Source organism: Molothrus aeneus, chromosome 25, assembly GCF_037042795.1.
Source record: "Molothrus aeneus isolate 106 chromosome 25, BPBGC_Maene_1.0, whole genome shotgun sequence".
Classification (NCBI taxonomy): Eukaryota; Metazoa; Chordata; class Aves; order Passeriformes; family Icteridae; genus Molothrus; species Molothrus aeneus.
Window position 1 is genome coordinate 1,249,082 of NC_089670.1, and position 26,157 is coordinate 1,275,238.

Below are 26,157 nucleotides of genomic sequence, written 5' to 3' on the forward strand. Positions count from 1 at the left end.
CTGGCCCTCTGGAGAGCAGGGTTCATCACAGCCCCTCCTTGTCTGCCCCCAAAAAGGAGCCGGGCTTAGGACCCCAAAAATCCGCCCGGCAGCCGGGCACTCTCCTGCACAGACAGACAAGGCTGGGGGGAGTGAAAGCCAGAGGAAAAACAGAGTTCCCAGTTTGTTTACTACCTCTTGGCACACATCCATGCCCAGCTTTTTATATCCCAGTGCCAGGCTCGGCAGCCTGGGCGAGCAGGATGGGCTCAGGGGGACCATCCCGGGACCCTGCAGGCTGCTGCTCACCCGGGAAATCCCAAATTGTGAGTGCAGCAGTGGGACTGTGCCTGGGCTGGGCAGGGATGAGGGACTGCAGTGCTCGGGGAACAGCTCTGCCCTGGCTTCCTGAGCTGCCACGGGAAGCAAAGCTGACGTCATTTCTGAGCAGGGAAATCTGTGGAGGTTTCTGGAGAGAAAGGAGAGAAAGGATAATCCAGAAAACTGATATGCAGGATGGGTTTTAGATGTAAATCAAAGCTCACAAAAGGAGGTGTTTGGGCAAAGACCTTCATTCCCTAGGTCAAGAGAGTGGCCAGTTTAAAAAAAAAAAATTACAATTCTGCGACCCTTTTATGTCTGACAGTAGGGAAAACGTGACCATAATGCTGTTTTCAGCTGGAAGGTAATTCCAAAATAAATAACCATAAAAAGAAAGAAAGAAAACATTAAACACTCATTAACCTAAAACCACTTTCACCAGGGATTGACTCCAGCCCCACTGCTTGTGCTGGGTGTGACAAGGGACAATGTCACCCCTGTTAGGTGACAATCCCAGCATGTGAGTGGTTCCAGGGTCCCCAGCCAGGCAGGACGAGTGGGAGTTCTCTTTGCAGCCCTCACAGGAATGATTTCAAACCAAGGTGTCCAACCCATGGTAGTTGATAGTGGAGGCTTTGGTTGGGGCGTGCTCAAGGTTATGGATTCACATTCAGAGAAGTTATTGAAATAAGGGGAGTAAAGAGAAAATAAAGGGAGTAAAGAGAAAATAAAGGGAGTGAAGGGAAAATAAAGGGAGTGAAGGGAAAATAAAGGGAGTGAAGGGAAAATAAAGGGAGTGAAGAGAAAATAAAGGGAGTAAAGGGAAAATAAAGGGAGTAAAGGGAAAATAAAGGGAGTAAAGAGAAAATAAAGGAAGTAAAATGAAAATAAAGGGAGTAAAGGGAAAATAAAGGGAGTAAAGGGAAAATAAAAGGAGTAAAGGGAAAATAAAGGGAGTAAAGGGAAAATAAAAGGAGTAAAGGGAAAATAAAGGGAGTGAAGAATGTGGGAGCTGGAAGGAAAGAGGGTTAATCCAAATCAGCAGCTTGCATGGGATGGGCATGGCCTGGATCCTGCAGCACAGGGGCTGGAAGCTGCAGGGCCAGGCTGGCCGTGGGTGTGTGTGGCACCAGCAGGAACAGTGGCACAGACACGGTGCCTGCACGTGTCAGCTCCCTCCTTGCTGTGCCAGCATTCCCCTCCTTCCCTTCTTCACCAGGAACAAGGAAAAAATATCCTGGAGGCCCCTTCTAGAGTGTCTCCAGCATCCAACAGATGCTTTAACAGCATCAGAGCAAGTGTATGGGTCAAGCATGGGCAAAGCATTTCCAGAGGGCTCAGCATGGGCAGGGACTGGGGAGAGCCCAGGGAGGCTCCAGGATGATGCCAGGGATGGAGCAGCTCTGCTGGCAGGAGAGGCTGGCACAGCTGGCATTGCTCACCTGGGCAGGAGGAGCTTTGGGGTGAGCTCAGGGTGGCCTTGCAGGGCCTGAAGGAGCTGCAGGAAAGATGGAGAGAGACAATTGCCAAGGGCTGGGGACAGCACCCAGGGAATGGCTTCAGAGTGACCCAGGGCAGGGCTGGATGGGATATTGGGAATGAGGAATTGTGCCCTGGCAGGTATGGATGGGATCTTGGGAATGGGGAATTGTTCCCTGGCAGGGCTGGATGGGATATTGGGAAACAGGAATAGTTCCCTGGCAGGGCTGGATGGGATATTGGGAATGGGGAATTGTTCACTGGCAGGGATGGATGGGATCTTGGGAATGAGGAATTGTTCCCTGGCAGGGCTGGATGGGATCTTGAGAATTGGAAATTGTTCCCTGGCAGGGCTGGATGGGATATTGGGAATTGGGAATTGTTCCCTGTGAGGGTGGGCAGGCCCTGGCACAGGTGCCCAGAGCAGCTGGGGATGCTGCCCTGGATCCCTGGCAGTGCCCAAGGCCAGGCTGGACACTGGGGCTGGGAGCACCTGGGACAGTGGGAGGTGTCCCTGGGACAGTGGAGGTGTCCCTGCCATGGCAAGGGTGGAAGACTGGAATTCAATGGGGTTTCAGGTCCTCTCCAGCCCAGGCCTGGGATGATTTTATGACTCTGTGGTTCTCCTATGTCTGGGATGTGTCACTTAGAGGTGACCCAGAGGGAAATCCCACAGGGACAGGAACCTGCCTCCCTCCATCCTGCCTGCCCTTGGAATGATGAAACACGGCAGGGATGGGACAAATCCCAAATCCTGGGCTGGAAATGCCCCTGTGGGGTTTTGCTGTGGGGCCAGGTGTGCTTGAGGCACTGCAAGGCCTTGGGGTGGAGAACTCCTGGGAGAGGAGGGATTTGGGATCCTGGGAGAGGAGGGATTTGGGGTCATGGGAGAGGAGGGATTTGGGGAACTGCTGGGAGAGGAGGGATTTGGGATCATGGGAGAGGAGGGATTTGGGGGACTGCTGGGAAATCATGGATTTGGGGTCATAGGAGAGGATGGATTTGAAGAACTCCTGGGAGAGGATGGATTTAGGTTTCTGGGAGAGGAGGGATTTGGGGTGTTGGGAGAGGATGGATCCAGGTTCCTGGGAGAGGATGGAATCAAGCTCTGCAATGGCTCCCAACAGCCAATCCTGCAGCCCAGGGTTTGTTAAGGGTTTGCTCCTGTTCCTCACAGCCATTCCAAGAGCACTGCCTGGCACTCTCAGAACTGCTCTTAAAACATTACCATATTTATAAGTAATGCCCTAATTTGAAGGGATATCGAGTTCTTTTGGATGTAAGTAGTTATTAATTACAATGCAACAGGAAAATTCATTAGGGAATAGAATCAAACTTTCAATTAATGTCATTTTTATCCAGGAACATTAGATGAGCTGCTTTTTTTTTTTGCTTTTTTTTTTTTCCCTTGCCTTTAACAAGGATCTGGAAACATTTGCTAATTTCCAACTATTATAGTTCCTTCTATGAAATAATGTGAGCTCTCATTTGCATATAAGAAAACATTTTCTGTATTCACTGTGACTCTGAGCTGCCCTATTTATATCAGGAAATTGAGCTGAAGACTCCCTGTGCATTTCAAGGCTTTCCTCATTTAACCAGAACATTTTCCAGGCCCACAGTGAATTCGGGGTGTTTTTTGGAGGGCTCCAACCCCAGGGTCTGCACCAGGCTGAGCAGAGGGGCTGAGAAAAAGCTCAGGGGGTTCCTTGCTGAGGTTCCACAAACGTTTCCCTTGGTCTTTTTCTGAAGTGCTCTCTGCACTTGTCCAAATCTTGTACTTTCAATTTTGTTTCCAGCCTCGAAGCCAAACCTGCTTGATGCAACAAAGAGCCCTCAGGTGCCAGATGTGAAACCCTTATCAGCTCAAGCTGAGCAGATCAGGCACCTCCAGACTCTTTCGGTGAGGAACTTATTTTCCCTTCTGATCAGGTTCAGGCTTGGTTTTGTTCTGGTGTTTTTATATCTAAGGGGCCATTCCACAGCACCCCCAGCTGCAGGTCCATGGAAAATGGAATTTTAGTGCAGAGGGCTGAACCTGTGCTGCTCCATGTCCATCTAAGCTCTGAATGCTGATTTTGGCTTTATCTGTGTTCTTATGGTGGACCCTAAACAGTCGCAGAAAAAAGAAATAAAGCTTGCAAAGACTCCCTGTGCTCCCCCCTTCACATCTTTTGTCTCCCAGGTTTCCATTTTTGTTGTTGCTGCAAGCATCAGATAAATCAGCTGCATTAAAAAAAAATATTAAAAGCAGCAATAGCAGTAATCACCATTCCTTAATGATCTAAATGCTGAGGGCAGGGCAAAGCACATAATTAATTTCAATTTTTAAAGCAGAAAAATCCATCAATGTTTCAGTTGATCCCAGACAGTTTGATTTTGATTTGATATAACAACTTTCAGATCCTTGAAAAATAACTTTATTATAGTTAGTTTTATCCTGAGCTTTTTCCAATGATAAAAAGATTCACGGTTCAAAAATGCCTCTTCCCTTGCCCCATTATCTTATGAGGAGAGGAGCCCCAGGCCATGGGATAAATGAGAAAAGAAAGAGGTTTTGGGTAAGGCTCATGTCAGAAACCGGGGACGGGGATTTCTCAGAGAGAGATTTCTCACAGAAACTGCTTTTTGATCAAACCTCTGGACGTGTAAGGCTGGAGTTCAGCTGGCAGAGCCATCCCCTTTCCCTCTGGGGGCATCAAAATGAGCTGACAAAGGCAGCCCCAGGATGGGACAGAGGCAATGTCCCCTTGGTGTCCCTGTGTGGTGCTGTGAGGTCCCCAGGATGAGGTGAGAGATGAGAATTTGACTCCATGTTCTCAGAAGGCTGATATATTATTATATTATATTATATTATATCATATTACATCATATCATATTATATCATATTATATTATCATATCATATTATATTATGCTATACTAAAACTACATTAAAGAAAGAGAAACATCAGAAGGCTGAACAAGAATGATAATGAAAGCTCGTGACTGACTCCTCAGAGTCTGACACAGCTGATGGTGATTGGCCATTAATTAAAAACAATTCACATGTTTGGATAAACCATCTCCAGACCACATTCCAGAGCAGCAAAACATGGAGAAGCTGAGGCTTCTCATCTTGCCAGGAGAAGAAATCCTGGCGAAGGGATTTTTTTAGAAAATATCACAGTGACAATCCCTGGGCCAGGAGCTGCAGGGAGGGACACAGGGAATGTCCCCTTGGTGTCCCTCAGGAGCTGCAGGGAAGGAGGGAATGTCCCCTCAGTGTCCCTCAGGAGCTCCAGGGAAGGAGGGAATGTCCCCTCAGTGTCCCTCAGGAGCTCCAGGGAAGGAGGGAATGTCCCCTCAGTGTCCCTCAGGAGCTCCAGAGAAGGAGGGAATGTCCCCTCAGTGTCCCTCATTGATGGATTTTTCTCCTTCCCTCAGGAGCTCCAGGGAAGGCAGAAATGTCCCCCTGCAGGGTGCTGCAGGGAGGTGACTCCCGAGGCATGGATGGTTCCTGGATCTGCACCATCCCAAATCCAGCTCCCCTAGGCCAGGAGCTGCAGGGAGGGACACAGGGAATGTCCCCTTGGTGTCCCTGGGCCAAGAGCTGCAGGGAGGGACACAGGGAATGTCCCCTCAGTGTCCTCAGGGAGCTCCAGGGAAGGAGGGAATGTCCCCTAGAGCCAGGAGCTCATGGAGGGACACAGGGAATGTCCCCTGGGTGTCCTCAGGAGCTCCAGGGAAGGAAGGAAGGCAGAAATGTCCCCCGGGTGCTGCAGGGAGGTGACTCCCGAGGCATGGATGGTTCCTGGATCTGCACCATCCCAAATCCAGCTCCCCTGGGCCAGGAGCTGCTGCTGCAGCATCCCCTGAGCTCGGGGGCTCTGTAGGGCTCTGGGCAGGTCCCTCCTGTCCCCACTCCTTTCCCTGCCCTTCAGCTTCACTCCAGTCCCTCCTCCTCCTCTCCCAGGCCAGCCTGTTCCAGGCTTTTGTTCCTTTGCTGGATGGAAACTTCCTTCAGTTTTCCACTCGCAATTTATTCATGGCTAGTGCCTACTTTCTGTTCTTGTGCCAAGTTTGTCTGTTAGATCTTCTCCCTCCCCAGCACCTTCCCAGCCCACATTTATTTATAGAAAGCAATCTTTGCCTTTATTTTTTTTTTCTTTCTCTTCTTCTTAATTTTTTTTTTCTCCACAGAACCCTTTAAGCTCTTCCTTACCAGAGCAAAGCCTGGCTTTAGGGCAGCAGTCCAGCCTTGCTGTGTGCCCACATTTCGGAGCTGTGCAGCTCCTGGGGGCCAGCAGGAGTTGTCAGCAGCTTGTTTTTCTTGGTGAGCCCCAGCAGAGCCTTTCAGCTGTCTCTGAGCCCCGTGTGTTTTTCTTGTCAGTGTAATGTGCTTAGTAACAACACCCACCACTTTTCCATGTCACACTCTGCACTCCTCCGTCAGCTCCACGGTGACTGGCACAGCAACACAAAGAAATTGCATTTATCCAGCAAGGGAAAACGCTGCTCTCCTAAATAACCTTCGCCTCCCCCAGGTACCTCTGCAGGTCACGGGATTCCAGAGCTTTGGTGACTCACAGCTCTCCCACCTGGCAATTATTTGCTCAAAACAATTCCTGAAGCCTTAAACAAAACTTTTTTATTTTTTTTTTTGGGTGCAGGAACCTCAGTGACATCTTGCCAGTGAGTGCAGGAGTCACTGCTGCTGGGGAAAAATGCCTTGAAGTGAGAAAAGTATAAATAGAGATTTTGATATAAGCCAGTAATACATCACTGATATTTTACAGACCAGGAGGGATAATATATTGTGATAATATAATAACAGTTCCTGGGGAAAGCGTATTTTTGGATGAAAAGTGAGAAGGAAAAAAAAAAGTGTTTTGAGAATTGAAAAACGTTTCAAGCTTTCAAAACACAAAACCCAACGGGAGGATGTTTCAAAAGGAATTTACTTGTTCAAGTGGAATGTTTGCTCCCTTTGAAAAGATTATTTCCCTTCCAACGCTGGTTTTGGGCAGCCCTGTCCAGCTGCTTGTGGCTGAAAGGAAAAGCAAAGGAAATTCAGGAAGGAGAGCTGGGCTGGCCCCAAGCATGGCACAGCCTGCTCCTGTTTCCAGCTGCCTGTGGCAATATTCCCATTTTTGTGTTAAAACTCCACCTCTGGAGCATCCCTGGCTCTTGTGCTCCCAGCTGGGCACTGCTGGGACATGGACCACGTTCTCCTGGAGCTGGGGAGCTCAAGGGTCCTGCAACTTTTGGGGTTTTTTCCTAGAAATACAGGACTGAGGAGAGTTTGGGAAATTCTGGGGGCCAAACCAGCCTTGGAAAGCTGGGGAGTGCCAGGGAGGGAGAGTTCAGAGCCTTCCCAGCGAGCCAGGGACTGCAAGAAGAGCTGAGAGCCCATCCCAGTGAATGCACACAGGACAGGCTGGATGTGGGGCAGGGAGCGGGGCACAGAGCAAAGGCAGGGCAGGTTCTCTCTCCAGAGCCTGGAATGTCTCCTGGCACAAAGCCTGGGCAGCCTGGGAGCTTCTTCCACGAGTCCAGGAGGGGCCAGCAGTGCAGGATGTGAACTGGAACATGGACAATCAGCCCTGGTTCCTGCTTACCCCTAAAGATCAGGTTTTGTCAAAATGCAGCTTCTCACTCAAGCCAGAGGAACACCGGGAGATGTGAGCACAGAGGTTTTCATACTCAACTAATTAAAAAAGCCCCATCTCTCCCACTCTCAGGGGATTTGATTCCTTTTTTTAATGCAGGCTGGAGGTACCACAGCATTTCCAGATGATGTAATTAACCTGACCTATTTGGTGGCTCCATATTAATGTTTCTTTGTGATGGATTTACAATAAAGCCTCATTATTAAGGACTTCAAAACAAGATTTATTATCATTATCTTGTTTCTCCCCATTCATTATTCCCTTCTCCTCAGCTGGAAGTGAGTCAGGACCCCCAGGCACTTTCCCTGTGGCTCCCAGAGATCTGGAGGAGCCTGATTGGCCTGACTGTGTGCTTTGCCATTTTCTGCCTTGCACAGTGTCTGCAGAGCTCTGAGCACCCCAGAGTTGCAGGTTTGTGTAATCCACCCAAAGAGATGGAGCCAGGCAGGCAAAGGGCTGGGAATTCTGCAGCTGGTACAGATTGGTAGCCATGGGCATCTTCCTTGTGGTGCTGCCTTGGGAGGCTGAGCTGGAGCAGAGGCTGGGCAGAGTCCCAGAATAAAGCAGGGATTTATTCAAAGCATCTCCTCCATGGATCCACCTTGGGCAGCACCAGAGCCCAGCCAGGGCTACACCCAAGGTGAACCAAAATGGTCCGAAAATGAACGCAAAATGAACCAAAATGGTCACAAAATGAACCCAAAATGAACCAAAATGGTCACAAAATGAACCCAAGATGAACCAAAATGGCCCCAAAATGCACGGCCGGGCACGGGGTCTCTCCCTGGGATCAGTTCTGCTCCATTTGCATCTTGCAGTTCATTGTCCCATTCCAGCTTTAGCCCATCCAGTCCCATCCTTGTTTTTCTCTCTCCAGCCCACGGGGTTTGTGCTCCTGGGCTGAGATTTGGATCATTTGTGCTTGGTGCCCAGCTGGAGCAGGAATTGTTTTGTGTCCCTGCTCTGTGCACAGAGCTCAGCATCCCCTGATGTGAAGCTCAGACCCACACACTAAAGCAGCACAGAATCTGAAAAACAGAAAAACCAAAACCTGAGGCATCCCTGGCAGCCCCAAGCCCCCAGCTCCCTCTGGCTGCAGTGCACTGGAACATTTTCAAAGGCACCACGTTGGGCTGGCACCCGGGAGGCTGCGAGGGCAGCGAGAGGTTGTTCATTAATCCCCATTTGTATCAGCAGCAAAAACCTCCCACATCCCCAGGCTGAGCCCTGCTCTCAGCTGTAAAGAGGTTTTTTTTTTTTGGGGACTACAATAGGTTTAGAGAGAATTCTGTTCCAGAATCAGAGCATAACATTCAAACTTTTTTTCACCCCTAGAACAAACTGTGACAGAGGGAACTGCAGAGAGATTTCTGTACCTGACTTTACTTCAAAGGGCAGAGCTCAGCCCAAAGCCCACAGCAGACTTGGGCTCATTGATTGCCAAGGGCAGAACGTTCTTAATGCATTGGTATTAAACAAACAGATGGGAAACCAAGCCGAGATTTAAATTTCTGTTGAGATAATGTCGAAAGTTTATTGACCCAAGGGTGCTGGTGATTGAGTTAAGTGTTCCACATCAATAGCTGTGGCCAGGCCTTTTGTAGGACACTGAGGAATGGGCTCAATATTTTGAGGCCTCGGTTGGAAGTAAATTTTAAGGCCTAACAGCAAATGTGCTTTGTTTGGTCCACTGGGAACCTGTCCTTAGAGAGAGTTTAGCCCCTGCTTTCCTCCAGCCCAGGGGCAGGGAATGTCCTCCTGAGGACAGGGAACGTTCCAGGGTGCCAAGGAAATTCAAAACAAGATTTATTATCAGTATATTGTTTCTCCCCATTCATTATTCCCTTCTACTTCTCTCTGAGCACAGGATGCTGATTTGTGGGGGAAAAACCAACTCTACAACTTGTAAAAGGTGTAAAGCTGGAATGTTTATTACAGCACTGGACACATGCGGGGAGCATTTTTCTTAAAGGACTTGTGCACCTTTGGGAATTTTTGAATTTTTTAAATCTCCCCTTGCTTGTACATAAGCATAGAGTTTCACAGTAGGTTCATGCAGATTTGTTTTACTGGTTTTGTGTTACAACTTGTAACTAGTCTTGGTACAGAGAGAATTCTCTCTGGTCATCTTGTCTGTCTCTTGCTTTCTTTTCAAAGTTTAAGGGACCCCTCATCTTTTTAGCTTGGAGGTTTGTGTCACTGTCACATTTTCTGAAAAATCCTTTTGCCAGGATTTCTTCTCCTGGGAAGGCTGAGAAGCCTCAGAGAAAAATGAAAACAATAATTATCTGATTGCTTCTCCTGTGTTTTGCCGCTTTGGAATGTGGTTGGAGATTGTTTACCCAACATGTGAATTGTTTCTACTTAATGACCAACCACAGTCCAGCTCTGTCGGGACTCTGGAGAGTCACAAGTTTTTAATTAGTATCTTGTTAAGCCTTCTGCAAGTATCCTTTCTCTATTCTTTAGTATAGTTTTAGTTTAGCATAATAAATATAATATAGTAATAATATAATATAATATAATATAATATAATATAATATAATATAATATAATATAATATAATATAATATAATATAATATAATATAATATAATATAAGCTGTTTAAGAACATGGAGTCAGATTCATCATTTCCTTCCTGCCACGGGGGACCCTGAAAATACCACAGGTTTGTATTCTTATTTTTGGCTTAGGTAGTTTTGTGAGCACAGCAGAGTTAACAGACTAAACAGGTTAAAACAGCACATTTCATCTATGCTAGCAAGCCACAAACTTAATAATTCAAAGTGGCACATTTCACCTAAATCCAAGAAGGGTTTCTACCCTGTTAAATTTCCACTCTGTTTCAGTGCTGGGCAGGGCCAGCAGTGCCACACACAGCTCCTGTAGCCACATTTCTCTTCACAGAAAAATGCAAGAATATTTCTGAGGTTCTTCCCAAGAATATTTCTGTGGTTCAGAGAACGTGAAACCCAGAAATATTCCTGGGAATAATTGTGCCTTGCTTTTCTCTGCGAGGAGAAGTGTGGCTACATCGCTCCAATATAGGCAGCAGGAACTGTTCTCCTGGCTGGACCCTGCTGGCAGCAGGACATCCTGCTGGACACACCATTCCCCATCCCAGTCTCTCCCTGTTAGCTGGGAATGGGAGCTCCTCTGTCCCTGGGCACAGATTTATTGAGGGGATGAGGTGGCCCCAGAGCCCACCCTGCAGGAATGAATTGGCTGCTGCTCTAAAGGCAGAGCAGCAACAGTGTGAGAGACATTATCTGCTGTCCTGCTTGGATTAAGAATTCATGAGGACAGAAATCATTCCACGGGCTTTGTTTTGTTTTAAGTCATACTTTTATACAAATGGTCTGAGGAGAGAGGCTGATTAATGACAGGAGAGGGTGAGCTCACAGACAATCCGTCTCTTCATTAGCTCATCCGTGCCACCCTGCAGGACAGGGCAGTGAGAGCAGAGCAAAATGTCACATTCACATTCTCTGAAAAATCCCTTCCGCCAGGATTGTTCTCCTGGGAAGCTGAGAAGCCTCAGAGAAAAGGAAAACAATTCTTGTCTCATTTGCTTCTCCTGTGTTGTGCTCATGTGGAATGTGTTTGGAGATTGTTCACCCACAGGTGATTGTTTCAGTGGATTCTGCTGTGAGTTGTTTTCACTCTTTGGCCAATCAGGGCCAAGCTGGAAAGAGTCAGGAGTTTTCATTATTATCTTTTTAGCCTTCTGTAATTATCCTTTCTGTATTCTTTAGTATAGTTTAGTATAGTATTCTTTAATATAATATAGTGTTATAAAATAATAAATCAGCGTTCTGAGAATATGGAGCCAGATTCACCATCCCTTCCTGCCATGGGGCACCCCACAAATCCAATACAGCACAAACAGCAAACATTGCAGCTCCTGCCTGGGGCTCTCTCCTGCTCCCTGTGTCCCCTGGCTTTGCAAGGAGCACAGATTTCTGCAGGAAGCTGGAGAAGCAGGACTGGGGATATCAGTATGCAGGAAGGAATCAGAGCAATGAATCTGCCACCAAATGAGAATGGCAGGAATAATTGATTCCAAAGGAGGAACACAGCAAACAAAGCCCACAAACTTCTTTCTGCAGAACGTTTCTTGCTTCCAAAACCACCATTTGGAAACTGCATTTCTCAAAAAAAGGAGAGGGGAGAGTGTGACGGTGTGAGCTCAGCTAAGACCTTGACTTTGTGGAGGAGCTGGCAAAAAGTCCCTGAGGTTCTTCCTTAGGAGGGTGGGCAGGGACTGGCACAGGGTGCCCAGAGCAGCTGGGGCTGCCCCTGCATCCCTGGCAGTGCCCAGGGCCAGGCTGGGCTTGTGTCACTGTAGGACACAAAAGAACAGAAGCTCACACCGCTGCTCTCAAGGTGAAGAAGAAAAGGGAAGATCATTTTCTGACTCTAATATTTATAGTTTTCTAAAAGTGACAGTGGATTGGAGGGTGACAGTGCCACCTCTCCAAAGACACTGGACAAACCAACGGTCCATCAAATTTCTCCTCCTCTATACAGGAATGCAAAACAATGAGTTATTCACAGAAAGTGTGTGGAAAGTTTGCTACAGGAATGTAAACATCAGAAGGCTTAGAAAATCTTAATAAATCAGGGTGACACTGGACAGGGCTGGGAGGTGTGGGATGAGAGATGGGATGGAATGAGAGGAGTTTTGAGGTCCCTTCCAACCCAACCCATTCAGGGATTCTTTGACTTGGAGGGCTGAATGTGGGATCTGGTTTCTGAGAGATTGAGGTGGGAGAAAAGAGTAGGAGGAGGAAGAGGAGATGGAGGGAGCTGCAGATCTCCAGCAGCCCTGAGAGAGGAAGGGCCAAGCTGCAGGGCAGACAGCAAGAGAACTTTGAGGAAGGTTGTAACACAATGAGGGGAGAGGGAAAGCAGGAGATAATCCCCAAACCAGAGCCAGTGGGTCAGGAAATCTCCACTGCAAAGGGCTGCAGACACACTGAGAGGGCAGGACAGAGGGACAGGGCTGGTGGAAAGGTCTCACAGCTTCCAAAACCTCACAGCCTGGGAGCCCACATTATCCTCCAGGCTGGTGAGAAATGCTGCATCATCTCCATCCCAACGGGGCCAGGGCAGCTGATGCTCCTCACACAGGGTGGCTGAATTCTGAATTCCCTACAAAGCAGGATAATCAAAAGTGATCTTTGCAGCTCAGAGGCAGCAGCTGAACGACCACAAGGGAAGCCAAAGGCAGATATTAGCTCTCTGATTCAAAATTAAAACAATTGATCAATTGTCCTTGCTGGAATTAATAGCAAAACAAATAGGCCTGCAATATTAAACTGAAATTCACTGCCTGCATCTGGCTGGATCCAAATGTATAGGGTCTCTCAGGACAGGGCTGGATATTTATTATGGCTGAATGAATTGGATTTTTGCACATAAAATGCAGATATTGGGCAATTTGAAAAGTAAAGGTCATTCTGTATGGAATGGGGGGTTTTGGATTTATTTTTTTGTAGTGTGTGGATTTGGAATTTCTGAGCTGGTCAAGCTCAGAGCAGCAGAGGGCACAGGGAGGAATGGCAGTGGGGTCTGGAGGGATGGCTGGGGAATTTCAGTCATTTTTATGCTGCAATTAAAGAAACTGCAGCTTCTGAGCTCTGGCTGGGGACAGGGGGCTCTGGTGTTGGGTGTGACCAGCTCCTCATGGGCTCAGCCTGAGCCCTGGGGGCAGAGTTGTTTGGGATTTGGGATGGAATTGGGATTGAGTTCCCCCTCCCGGTCCCTGGGTGAGTCTGTGCTCCCTGGGGTTACCTGGCCTGAGCTCACCTGGGACAGCAAAGGCAGCACAAGGGGATGTGGCCAAGCCCTGCCGAGCATTGGGAAGGGGCAGAGAGGAGCCCCAGCACCCCAGAATCCCAGGATCCCAGGCTGCTCTGGGTTAGAGGAGCCCCAAACCCCCCAGTGCCACCCCTGCCATGGCAGGGACACCTCCCAGTGTCCCAGGCTGCTCCCAGCCCCGTCCAACCTGGCCTTGGGCACCTCCAGGGACACCCCCAGCTGCTCTGGGAACTCCATCCCAGCCCTGCCCACCCTCCCAGGGCAGAATTTCTCCCCAGTATCCCACCTCACCCTGCCCTCTGGCAGTGGGGAGCATTCCCTGTGCCCTGTCACCCCCTGGGGAACGTGGGGCTCACTGTGGCACCAAAAAGCCTTTTTTGGGGTGAACAGCAATGGGAACCTCGGGGAAATGTTTGGGTTCAGCAGAACAAAAAGCAGCAGAATGTCCCTGCAGAGCCTTTGGATGGAATCAGACAAGGAGGAATAATCAGCCAGGCCTGGCTTATTCCCTGTGCAATTCCCTGTGGATTTAACCCCTCCTTCACCCTCCTGCTGCTCCAAGCTGTGCCCTGTGCTTCCTGCAGCACCCAGGAGCTGCCCAGGCCTGGATTCCCCAGGATTTGGGTGCAGGGCTCCAGCAGGAACTTCCAGCCTGGAATCAGCTCCTCACTTCCAGCCGGGAGACTTTTGGTCTGTGTTTAACAATGTGTTTCATTGCAAATTCCGTGTTTGTCTTTAAATGACAATTGAAAGATGTTTCATAATGAGCCAGCTCTGAATGAAAATACAAATGACTTCCCCTGAAGGACCTTGATATGAAACATTTCATCTGGAGTGCAGGGAATCGCTTATTTGCTTTTCTTTGCCTTAAACAGATCAGCAAAATGAAGATGAGTTAATAAAATGGTTTTGATTCTGCCATTTTTTTTAATAAAAAATTCTGGCACTTGCAAAATGCTGCAAATACCCCAGCTCTACTGCATTTACCAAAGACAGTTCCCAGGGATTTTTCAATTCCAGATGCATTTCCTCCTTCCTGCTCCTCAACTCCATAAATCAGAGCTTGTCCATCTCTCAGAGCTCCCTCGTGGTGACTCGGAGGAGTCTCAGGGATGAGGTTTCCCTGTGTGCCATGGGAGGAGAAGTGGCTTTGCTGTGCAGGACAAGTTTTGAGCTGCACCCAGCCATAAAGAGCAGGGGATTCTGAGCTGGGGCAGGTGTGGGGCCAGGGTTGCCATGGCTGAATGTGCATTTCTCTGGCAGAGGGACAGGGGATCATGTGTATAAATGTAAATATAAATGTTTACATTTATACACATGATCCAATATAAATCAGGTGTCCCTTTTTTATCACCCTGACTGTGGCTGGCTCCTAAACCAGCTTGGTGAGACAGATTTTTATAAACAGGGCCTGGCTCTCTTCTGAAGGGGGAGAATCTGGAAAGCTCCAGAACTGGGGGGGGATTAATACACCAAGAAGGTTCCTAACTGGGGAGTTCTTGTCAGATATGCTAATTTACAGAATCTGTAAAAATTGTACATCTTTGGTGTTCTCCACCTGACGAATTTGTGCACCTGAGGATCCTCATAGCAATGTACCCCTTTCAGTTCTTTTTATTTTACCTTTTAGCCTTTTTATTTTACCTTTTTAGCCTTTTCATTTTACCTTTTCAGCCTGGCTGGTGTCACTAGGAGCAGAGTAAAAGGCCCCAGGGAAGGCAGAGGGTGCCGTGCCCTGCAGTGACCTTGGGAAGGAGAATTAACTTCTCCCCTAGCCCAGAGTGCCCAGGAGCTGCCAGGAGGAGAGGACACCGAGCAGCAATGATTGCTCTTTAGTTCACAGCCCGCACCCAGAGCCTCAGGGCAGAACATGAAATATTCATTGCAACACTTCAAAGCTCCCCGTGCTGCTCCAGGAAGCTCAGCAGCATCCCGGGGCCACCAGGGCCGTGCTGGGAGCTGCCTCTTCCCAGCCCTGCAGCTGCAGCTGTGCTGGGTCAGCATTTCAGGCACTGCCAGGAGCCACGGGGACCACAGCAGCTCCTCAGCCTGGAATCCTGCACTCAAACTTTCCCCGTGACTCTGCAGGGCTGCTCTGCGCCCATCTCTCGCAGGTGTTCCTTCAGAACAGGCTGCAGAGGGACTTTGCACAAGGGCTGGAGGGGCAGGACCAAGGGGAGAATCTCTAGGCTGAAGGAAGGCGGATTTGGATGGGAGATTTGGGATAAATTCCTCCCTGGGAGGGTGGGGAGGGAATGGAATGGAGTGGAATGGAATGGAATGGAATGGAATGGAATGGAGTGGAATGGAATGGAATGGAATGGAATGGAATGGAATGGAATGGAATGGAATGGAGTGGAATGGAATGGAATGGAATGGAATGGAATGGAATGGAATGGAATGGAATGGAGTGGAATGGAGTGGAATGGAATGGAGTGGAGTGGAGTGGAGTGGAGTGGAGTGGAGTGGAGTGGAGTGGAGTGGAGTGGAGTGGAGTGGAGTGGAATGGATGGAATGGAGTGGATGGAATGGAATGGAGTGGAATGGAATGGAGTGGAGTGGAATGGAGTGGAGTGGAATGGAATGGAATGGAATGGAATGGAATGGAATGGAATGGAATGGAATGGAATGGAATGGAATGGAGTGGAATGGATTTCCCAGAGAAGCCGTGGCTGCCCCTGGATCCCTGGAAGTTCCCAAGGCCAGGCTGGACACTGGGGCTGGGAGCACCTGGGACAGGGAAAACTTTCCCTGAGACGTGGAAAGTGTCCCTGGGACAGGGGAAGGTGTCCCTGCCATGGCAGGGGGTGGCACTGGATAATCTTTAGCATCCCCTCCAACCCATTCTGGGATTCTGTGATCTGCATTTCATTTAGAGGTTTCACCTGATGGACACTTGACTCCATGCCCAGATTAATTTATTATTAATTTATATTATTATTCCAGCTGGGAGCCTCCTTCACTTGGGTCTATCTGCAGCCCCCTTGTAGGAACAGCTCTGCTCCAGGTTCAGCTCCTCTTCCTGGGCAGCCTTTCCCTGCCTGACAAAGCCCCATCCCAATTCCCAAGCTCTCCTCTCTGGAGATTGTATTTATCTCACAGAAAACCTTCAGCTCTGATAAATTCAGGGATGTATCTCCCATTTCTCACCAGAATTGTGCCCTCCTGGCCACGGGGTGCTCTCAGAGCAGGCTGTGCCCCTCCACACCCACAGAATGTGTTGGGCTGGGCTGCCCAGAACCCTCTGCCAAGGGAGGGACTGGGATGGAGCAGGACATTGCTGCTCCTCTTCTCTTCTCTTCTCTTCTCTTCTCTTCTCTTCTCTTCTCTTCTCTTCTCTTCTCTTCTCTTCTCTTCTCTTCTCTTCTCTTCTCTTCTCTTCTCTTCTCTTCTCTTCTCTTCTCTTCTCTTCTCTTCTCTTCTCTTCTCTTCTCTTCTCTTCTCTCTCTTCTCTCCCTGTTGTGCTCAAATCCCTCTCCCTCCACGAATGAAACTCACAGGGTTTTTGGAGAATTGGTGTGATTTCTCATATGTAAGTTAAATTTATGAGAGGAAGAAACTATTATGGGATATGAACTATGGAGGGAATGGATTTGTCTACTCAAAGCTCTCTGGTTTCACTATAAATTGCCTAAATGGACAGGAAGGAGCTGTTACACAGCACCTTTGGAATGATTTTTCCCTCTTCTGCTCTGGGACTTGTGTAAGCAAAATGCTGTTCCAAGGTGTAAGGAGGAGACATTAAATAAATAAAGCACCAATTGCCAAGATCTGGAGATTGAAAGTGTTTACACAAAATAACTCAAAAGCTCTCCAGGGGCTGACTTGCACAGCCTGGCAGAGCTGAGCTGGAGGGAGCTCTGATATTCCAGAACACTCAGGTAACATTTTCCAGGACAACTTGTGCTGATGGGCTTTGGAGAAGAGTGTTCAAAGGCTGTCCTGAGAATGTGCCCCAGCATTGGCACCAGAGGCCAGGCTGGATGGAGCTTGGAGCAGCTGGGACAGTGGGAGGTGTCCCTGCCCATGGAAAGGCTGGAAATTGGTGTCTTTAAGGTCCCTTCCCACCCAAACCATTCCGTGACTCTGTGATTGTCTGAAAGCCCATCCCAGGAACAGCTGCACACAGCTGGACACATCTGGGGAGTCTGAAACCACAGCCAGGGCAGCCTCATACCCAGACTGTGATGGGCAAAAGGGCCTTGCTGTGTTTTATATCCCCATTCTGACATTTTGTGTGTTTTATATACACATTCTGACATTTTGGAAAACTGGACTTTTGAATTCATGCACCGAGAGTTCTGAGTGAATTCAGAATTCAGTGCATGAATTCACAGGTCTAGTTTGCCAAAATGTTAAAATTGTAGGGACTTTGTAGCAGAAATGGGACTTCCGTGAGGCACAGGGAGAGCTTGGGCTGGATCAGTGGGTTCCTGTGAAGAAAGGTTTCATGGTGATGAGCTGCCACCACCCCAGGAACAATCCTGCATAAAATCTGGCCCTGCTGCTCTTTGTTGACCATGGATGGGCTGTTTTGCACTTCCCTGGCACTGCAGCATCTCCCTGAACCGCCAGCAGCTCTGTGGGGTCAGGGAAAGCTTCTCTCAGAGCTTAAGGGATTTAAGCAGGGCTCCCAAAATGCAATATATGGACGAGCTGGGGTCTGCCTGTGGAGCCCAGCTGGACAGTCTGGGTGCCCTCCTGATGTCAGGGACAACAATCCATCCAGCAAGGTTAAAGGACTGGATTTAGATTAATTCCAGAGCTTGTCCAATAAGATAAAGCAGTGTAGTGAAGGTAAATATTTGCAGCTTTATTTACTGGGAGATTAATGTAATTGGTTTGGATTCCTTCACATCCTCCAGCCTCTTCATAAACACTGCACACTGTTAAATGCTGCAATAATGAAGGCATTTTGTCTTCATCATACTGGAGGGCAAGAGGCAGGGGAGAGCTATTCTTGCAAAATATTAGCCCAGTTTTGCACACCCCAGAGGATCTATTAATTTAGGTTAGAGTCTCTGCAAGGGCTGAGCTCAGTGAGCAGGGGAAGCTTTCCATAGCCCCACCTCCACCTCCTCCGGGGCTTTTCCCCCCTTTCTTCCTTTTTTTTTTCATTTTTTCCCATAGAGCCAGTGCAGAACCCGGGCACAGAGTAACCCAGAGTGATCCAGTTTGTCTGGGTTCCCTCCCCAGGGGCTGCCAAGTAGGGCTTGGGCTGCTTGGAAAATTCCACAGCTCTGCTGTGAGGCACCACTGCTGTGAGATGCTCCAGGAGCTGGGAGATAAAGGGAAGGGAGGGATTGATCCCAGCCCTGTAACCATTCCATTTCCCTCTGCTTCTCTGATGGGACAGCACAACGTGGCTTTCCTGGCAGAACTTGAGATTCAGCCTTGGGATGTGCTCAGGTTTGGCTGACAAGGTGGGGTTTGCTCACAGGTTGGACTTGATGATCCTGGAGGTCTTTTCCAACCTGAATTATTCTGGGATTCTCCTCTGTAGACTCAGCATCTCAGGGAGCAGAGATCCCTCCGGAGACCCCCCGGTCCCACCCGGCTCAGGGCAGGCTGACCTTACACTGCCTGTCCAACCCAGTTCAGATATGACAGGGAAAAAGCTTTTCTGTGCCTAACTGGAATTTAAATTGCATTTCAGTTTTCTGTGCACTTTTTGGTGTCCTTTCACTGAGCACTGAGAGGATCCTGGGCCCATCTCCTTCCCTCACCTCCATCCCTGCTGAGTCTCTACAGCCACAGGGATTTTCTCCCTCTCTTGCCCCCCAGGGAAGGGCTCTCCCAGTTTCCTCTGATGGGATGGAAACAGATTTCAGTGCTGGTATTTCACCCATTCCCAGCTGGGCAGTGCCCATGGAACAGAAAGCAGCTCCTGCCCTGTGCCAGCTGTGGCACCAGCCTGGCCTTGGTCAGATGTGCAGCCCCAAAGTGTAACTGGGCTCTCCCCTGGCCAGGCTGCCCCTCTGGGTGGGCACTGCCAGCCCTGGCTCCCAATCCAGGAATCTCTGCAAAACCAACTAAAATCCACCTTCAGTGAGGGCTGTGACTGTGTTCCCAGGGGTTTTAGGATGAGGGAAGAGATGAGGATCTGACTCCATGTTTCACAAGGCTGATTTATTACTTTATGATATATATTATATTAAAACTATACTAAAAGAGTAGAAGAAAGGATTTCCTCAGAAGGCTGGCTAAGAATAGCAAAAGAAAGAATGAATAACAAAGGTTTGTGGCTCGGACAGGGTCTGAGCCAGCTGGGCTGTGATTGGCCATTAATTAGAAACAACCACATGAGCCCAATCCCAGCTGCACCTGTTGCATTCCACAGCAGCAGATAACCATTGGTTACATTTTGTTCCTGAGGCCTCTCAGCTTCTCAGGAGGAAAAATCCTAAGGAAAGGATTTTCATGGAAAGATGTGTGCGACAGAGGCCAGGCCAGGGATGGATCCTGCTGCTGCTCCCCAGCCCAGCATGCCAGGCCCTAATTTTCTGCTGCTTTTCCTCTTCCCCATCCATCCAAGGGCTCTTTTGGTGCTCAGAGCCTGCTAATGACTTTGGGGACTCCTTTAAAGATCCACTTGTCTGTGTCTGTGCTGGTGATTTCCTCTGCAGCCTGCAGGTGTTCATTAGGGGGTTGTCTCATGGAATCCACACACATTCCCTGATTGTTGTCACCAAAGTGACACAGCCACATGGCCTGGACAGCAACAACAGCAACAACCCAGGCCTGAGGAGCTCTTTGAGCTCTTTAAGGTATTGATCAGGTGGTTCTGGCTTAGCTATTGAAGAGCAGAAGTTGTTTGTGGCAAATATCTGATCGTGCCTCACCCAGCAGCTCTCGCTGGGGAGAGCAGAGTTATCCCTCTGAATTCCCTTTTTCCTGCACGTGGGAGCCAAGTGCAGGGGATGTGGGGAGTTTGTGGGGCTGGAGGGGATGTGGGGAGCTCAGACTGGAGGGGATGTGGGGATTTTGTAGGGCTGGAGGGGATGTGGGGAGTTTGAGCTGGTGGGGACACAGGGATCTTGTGGGGCTAGAGGGGATGTGGGGACTTGATAGGGTGGAGGGGATATGAGGAGTTTCTGGGGCTGAAGGGGATTTGGGGAGTTTTGGGGTGGTTTGTCAAAGAGCAGGGACGTGGGAGCCCCAGCTGGAGGAAGTTCTGGGTCCCCAGGGATCACCACCCTCCCCTGCCCTCAGCACCTTCCCACAATCTCATTTCTGGAGTAACATCTGCCTTTCCCACACTGCCACTGAGCAGATTTTGTCCTTCCAAATTCCAGTCTGGTCAGGAGGCCTGAGGACTCAGAAGGATTTTATTGCTCCAGCAATGCCTGGATGAGATAATTTAGTGACCAACCCAAAACTTGGGGCTGATGACATTGTCCAAATGTCACTCTGTCCCAATGTCACTCTGTCCCTGCCTGTGCCACTGACAGTCCCTGCTGGCAGCAGGGGTAGATGAGGGGTGGGGAGGGGACCCTGCTGCCTCTCAGCAGTGACTTGCAGCTCTAAAAGTCTCCACTCAACCCACAAATGGGTGTCAAGGCACAATCATCACGTTCCTGTTTCCACAAGCTCCCTGTAGGTGACTCTCCCAACTGCAGTGTGGATCAGAAATGTGCCAGAATGTGAACAGAAGGTAATTTTAGGTCTGTGATTTCTTTATAGGGATTATCATCAAATTTAGATCTGTTGCTGTCAGCACAAACCACCCACCCAGAGACCTGGTTTTCCTGAGGCACTGCAGACAGCATTTCCCTTTCTGGGGGCTCTCAGGATGCCCTACTTCCTCCTGGCCCTGCTTTGCCTTGCTCAGGGAACTCCCATGGACCCATCCAGTCCCACCCCACCCCACAGCTCCTCTGGGACAGGACAAAAGGCTCATGAAAGCACAGAATTCCTTTTCCCATCTCCTCCTTCCATTTCCCTTCCCCTCTCCTGAGGCACAGGAGATTCCTGCCCCTGGGCTCTCGTGCCATTGCCTGCCTGATCTGCTTCTCCATTCCCTGTGCTTCTTTTGCCACGTGAGCACAACACAGGAGAAGCAAATGAGACAAGGATTGTTTTCCTTTTCCTCTGAGGCTTCTCAGCTTCCCAGGAGAAAAACCACGGGGAAGGGATTTTTCAGAGAACATGAATGCCACATCTGGCCATGGGTTTGTCAGCAGCCTCCCTCTCTCCCATTCCCCAAACCAAGGGACTGCCTTCCCTGTGCTTTCCTTTCCTGGCCTTTCCTTCCCTGGCCTTTCCTTCTCTGTGCTTTCCTTCCCTGGCCTTTCCCTTCCTGTGCTTTCCTTCCCTGGCCTTTCCTTCCCTGGCCTTTCCTTCCCTGGCCTTTCCTTTCCTGTGCTTTCCTTCCCTGGCCTTTCCCTTCCCAAGCCAAAGCAGATTTTCAATCACTCCATCCCCTGGGGATGCTGCTGGAAATCAGGAAAGTCCCCAAATTCTGTTTCTCTTACTGGAAATCCTGCTCCTCCCAGTGCTCCCAGTCACCTCCAGGGACTGTCCCTGCCCCCAGCACACCCTGAGCTTGCTTTCCCTTCTCTCCTCCCTTCCCTGAAGCTGCCATGCCTGGGATTTAGCAGCAGATCCAGGAAATTTAATACCAGCAGCTTACAAAACATTAAATTCACTCCCAGACTTATTGTGGCTGAAGTCTCCTGAATCACAAAGTGGTGACACTTCCCTTTCTGGAGGAGAACCACCACATGATCTACTTAGTAATGGCTTTATCATTCTTTAATTGCCGCTTTTGTTTCTTAACAAAAAAATACTAAGCATGCAGAGAAGCCTAGAAAAGTATATATTTACATCAAATCAATTGAGATACATGAATGAAAGGAAATGAACCAATTTCCCAGGCAGGAAAGGTTAAGGATGATTACATGGATTAAAATCTGTGCAATCTCTTTGCAGCTCTACTCATTCTAGGCTGTGGTTACTGGGACAGAAATAGTCCTGTATTTTATTTCACTAAAAAATGGATTTTTCACTTTATTTCAGTAAAAAAAAAAAAGGGGGTTTTCACTTTATTTCACTAAAAAAAAGGGCTTTAATGCACCAGGTGGAGAAAGCAGAGAGCTGGTGGGAGCTGGCCAAGCCCTCCAGAGGCAGCCACAGAACTTTGGTCACTCGGAACTTTGCTCCTGGCATCTCACAGCTCCTTCCTCCCTCTCATTTCTGTCTCCTCACCAAAGCTCTCCCAGATCTCCTCCCTCAGCTTTGTCTCCCACTCATCCTTCAATGCTCCCCCAGCTGCTCCCTGTGGTGCTTCAAGGGCTTCTCCATATTTCTCCTCATCTGCAAATCCCCATTTTAGAGGTGCCAGCCTGGACCTGATGCTCTTGGAGGCCTTTTCCAGCCTTAATGATGATTTCCACACCCACTGCTGGCTTCTGAGACGTTCCCTCCCTTCTGGAAGTGCCTCGGGCATTCTCCTTTACTACCTCACCTCAGAACAGGACAAATGGAAATGATGCAGGGACATTCAGGCTTCCCTTTCAGTGCAGAGCAGTTCACACATTTCAGCGAGGAGATTTCAGAAGTGCAAATGTTCCTGTAGTACACTGAAAAATATGAATGAAAAGGAACACGCCGGAGCTTCAAAATAGCCTGGGGTGAGATTTTTTTTTTCTGATGAGGAGGAGACAGAGCGAAAAAAAAAAAAACCCAAGATAATTTTATGCACAACCCAAGATGGAGCAGGGAGCCTTTTTCATGTCAAAAATGGATCATCCTATTTTTGAAACAATGCCTGTTTCTGGTCCCCACGAAGCTGGCCCTGTGAGGGAGCGTGGAGCGGAGCTGTTCCCTTTGCCATTCCCTCCTGGATTTGCTGTGTGTGCAGGTGCCAGGGGCTCCACAGGGACGGGCACTGAGAGTTCAAGGCAGAGGCACCTGAGGAAATCCCCCAGGCAGCAGCAGCAGCAGCAGTGCTTGTTCCTGTGCTGGAATGGGGCACGTCGCACATTTTCCACATCTTTTATGGAAAATTTTATGGAAAATCCTTTCCTTGGGATTTTCCCTCCTGAGAAGCTGAGAGGCCTCAGGAACCAAATGTAACCAACGGTTATCTGCTGCTGTGGAATGCAACAGGGGCAGCTGGGATTGGGCTCATGTGGATGTTTCTAATTAATGGCCAATCACAGCCCAGCTGGCTCGGACAGAGAGCTGAGCCACAAACCTTTGTTATCATTCCTTCCTATTCTTTTCTTATCCAGCCTTCTGATGAAATCCTTTCTTCTATTCTTTTAGTATAGTTTTAATATAATATATATCATAAAGTAATAAATCAGCCTTGTGAAACATGGAGTCAGGTCCTCGTCTCTTCCCTCATCCTCAGACCCTGTGAACACGCTCACAGGGCCACATCCTGAGGAGGGCAGAACAGCAATAGCCAGTGTTTATTTTGGTATTATTAAGTCTAAAGTGTGTCTTTTCAGCCAGTTCCAGGGCAGCACAAGCTTCACTTTAACTCCTGGAGGCTCCTTTTTTATTGGTGTCTGAGGCTCAGCCGTGCAGTCTGGCCCCAGGGGCTCTCCCAGAGCCCCTCCTGGTGCTGTTTCTCCTGTCCTTCTCTCCAAGGAGGGAGAAATTTCTGTCTTTTTAAGGCCCATTCCTGCCAGCTCTGAGTGCAGCAGAAGGGAATTATTAATTTCTGTGTGTGGTGCTTCATACCAGAGCACACAGAGGTCTCTCTTCCCACCTCATTTTATTTTTCCTGTGGAGGCAACACATCAGTGCTTCCATGTCTTTGTGTGTTCTTAGCCTTGCTCCACTTCTCCAGACCTTTACCTACTTGGCTCTGGCTCCAAGCACCAGGAGTAAAACATATATTTATGGAACAAGTAATTTTAAAATTTGTTCTTGCTAATTATTACCTTGGTTGGGCTCAGTCCCGAGGGAGCGCTTGACGTTTTGAGAGCTTTCTAATCAAATTGTTCTAAAGCTCATTTTGAGCTTCATTAAAACAGGGGAGGATCTTTCATCTTTATATAACTTTTGAAACTGCTAATGGCCTTAAATAAAATAGGAGCCTTGTGAAAAATGCACCAAATATACCAGGGAGGCTTTTGAAAAAAAAAGGAGTGAGAGGGTGATGATTTGAAAGCATTTGTGAGGAAAGTTCTCCAGATCAGTTAAAGAAAGCAAAGTGGGAAAAGTTTTGTGGGTTCAGCACAGAGCAAAATCAGCTCCTGGGCTGAGATAAAGAGGGAACCTGCTGGGAATTCTAACAAAGGGATGGCATCAAACCCTGAGGACCAGGTCTGCAAAACCATGGCTGAGCCCCATGGCTGTGTGCAGCTGGAGGAGGACCAGAATTCCATGGGAAATCAGGGCAGGGAAAGGTGCCAGGAAGGAAGGAGGTCAGTCACATTCCCAGTTTCTCCGTTCCTAAAATGCTGCCTTGCCTGCTGGGGCTGGGATGCTGAGAACCAGCCCTGCACATCCCCAGCTATTGAGCAGCCTGCAGCCAGAAGGGACTCAGGCCCGTATTTTCCCCCTTAATTTACAAGATTGTTTGCACACGGGGATGCCAGATGGCCTGAACTTTAAGTTAGGAGATAATGCAGTCAAATCCCAGCCTCCCATCCTGAGAGGAGCAGAGGAAATCCCTCTGAAGAGGCAGCTTCTTGCTGAGTGCTCACAAACATCTCCAGCGAGGGCCCCAGGGCTCTGCAGCAGCTCAGCCGCCCCCGATGGCTCCAGGCTGGCTGGGAGAGGAGCAGCTGCTCTGGGAGGCACCAAAACCCAGAGCCACAGCACACCCTGAGCTCAGAGGGACCCCCAAATCACCAAATCCAGCTCCCGGCCCTGCCCAGACCCCCAAAATCCTATCCTGGGCACCCCTGGCTGCCCAAAGGCTCCTGGAGCTCTGGCGGCCTCAGGGCTGTGCCCATTCCCTGGGGCAGTGCCCAGCACCTTCTGGGGGAAAAACCTTTCCCAAAATCCACCCCAAAGCTGCCCTGAGCCAGCTCCAGCCATTCCCTGGCTCCTGTCCCTGCTCACTACAGAGATCAGAGCTGGACACAGCACCCAGAGATGCCCCCAGGGCTGGGCAGAGAGGGGAAATCATTCCAGATGTGCCTCTAGGGCTGGGCAGAGGGGGAAAAACATTCCAGATGTGCCTCTAGGGCTGGGTAGAAGGGGAAGTCATTCCAGATGTGCCCCCAGGGCTGGGCAGAGGGGCAGGATCAGCCCAGAGCTGCTGGGAATGCCCTTCCTGGTGCCCCCTTTGCTGGAGCTGTTCAGTGGCTGCCCTGCCAGGCAGGGTCAGTGCTGTCCCCACCCTCACCCTGTGTTTGCTCCCTTCCCTTTGGCCATTGCTGCCGTCATGCTTTGGTTTGCAGTTCTCCTGATGGGCAAACGATTGGCACTAATTGATAAAACGCTTTCATTTACTCGGTGACAGAATTATTAGAGGCTGATAATTGATGGAATGGCATCACACAGCTTTTTCCCAATGATCACATTAATTATAGATCCCTCCTGCTTTCTTGTCTGCAGCACTGTTGCTCCCATTCATGTTCATTTAACTCGATCATGCATTTCATTAGCAAACAATCAAGTGTGATTGTACAGAGCCACAACCCCAGCCAGGAACTGGCCTGAGAATCAGATTTAGCACGGGGAAGGCAATCATTTCTGGAGGGGCATGTTAGGAAAATCAATCCACAAACACCCGAGGTTTATGCCCAAAAAGGAGACAGTGGAGTAATTTCACTTTATTTGAATAAAGGGAGAGGCCATGGGGCATCCCCTGGGGTCTCTCCAGTTTTTGGAGGACTCAGCCTCCTTTCTATCCCAATTTCCCAGCTGCATTTCCCTCTCTCTTCCCATCTTGTCACAGGCTGTGCCTGACCAGACGTCCAAGCCAGCACAAATCCTG

The 26,157-nt window shown here is 49.0% G+C and overlaps 1 protein-coding gene across 2 annotated transcripts in view; it reads left to right on the plus strand.

The window, feature by feature from the left end:
• SHISA6 (shisa family member 6) overlaps positions 1–26,157 on the plus strand; it is a 161,620-nt gene that overhangs the window by 60,504 nt on the left and 74,959 nt on the right. The window lies entirely within an intron of this gene.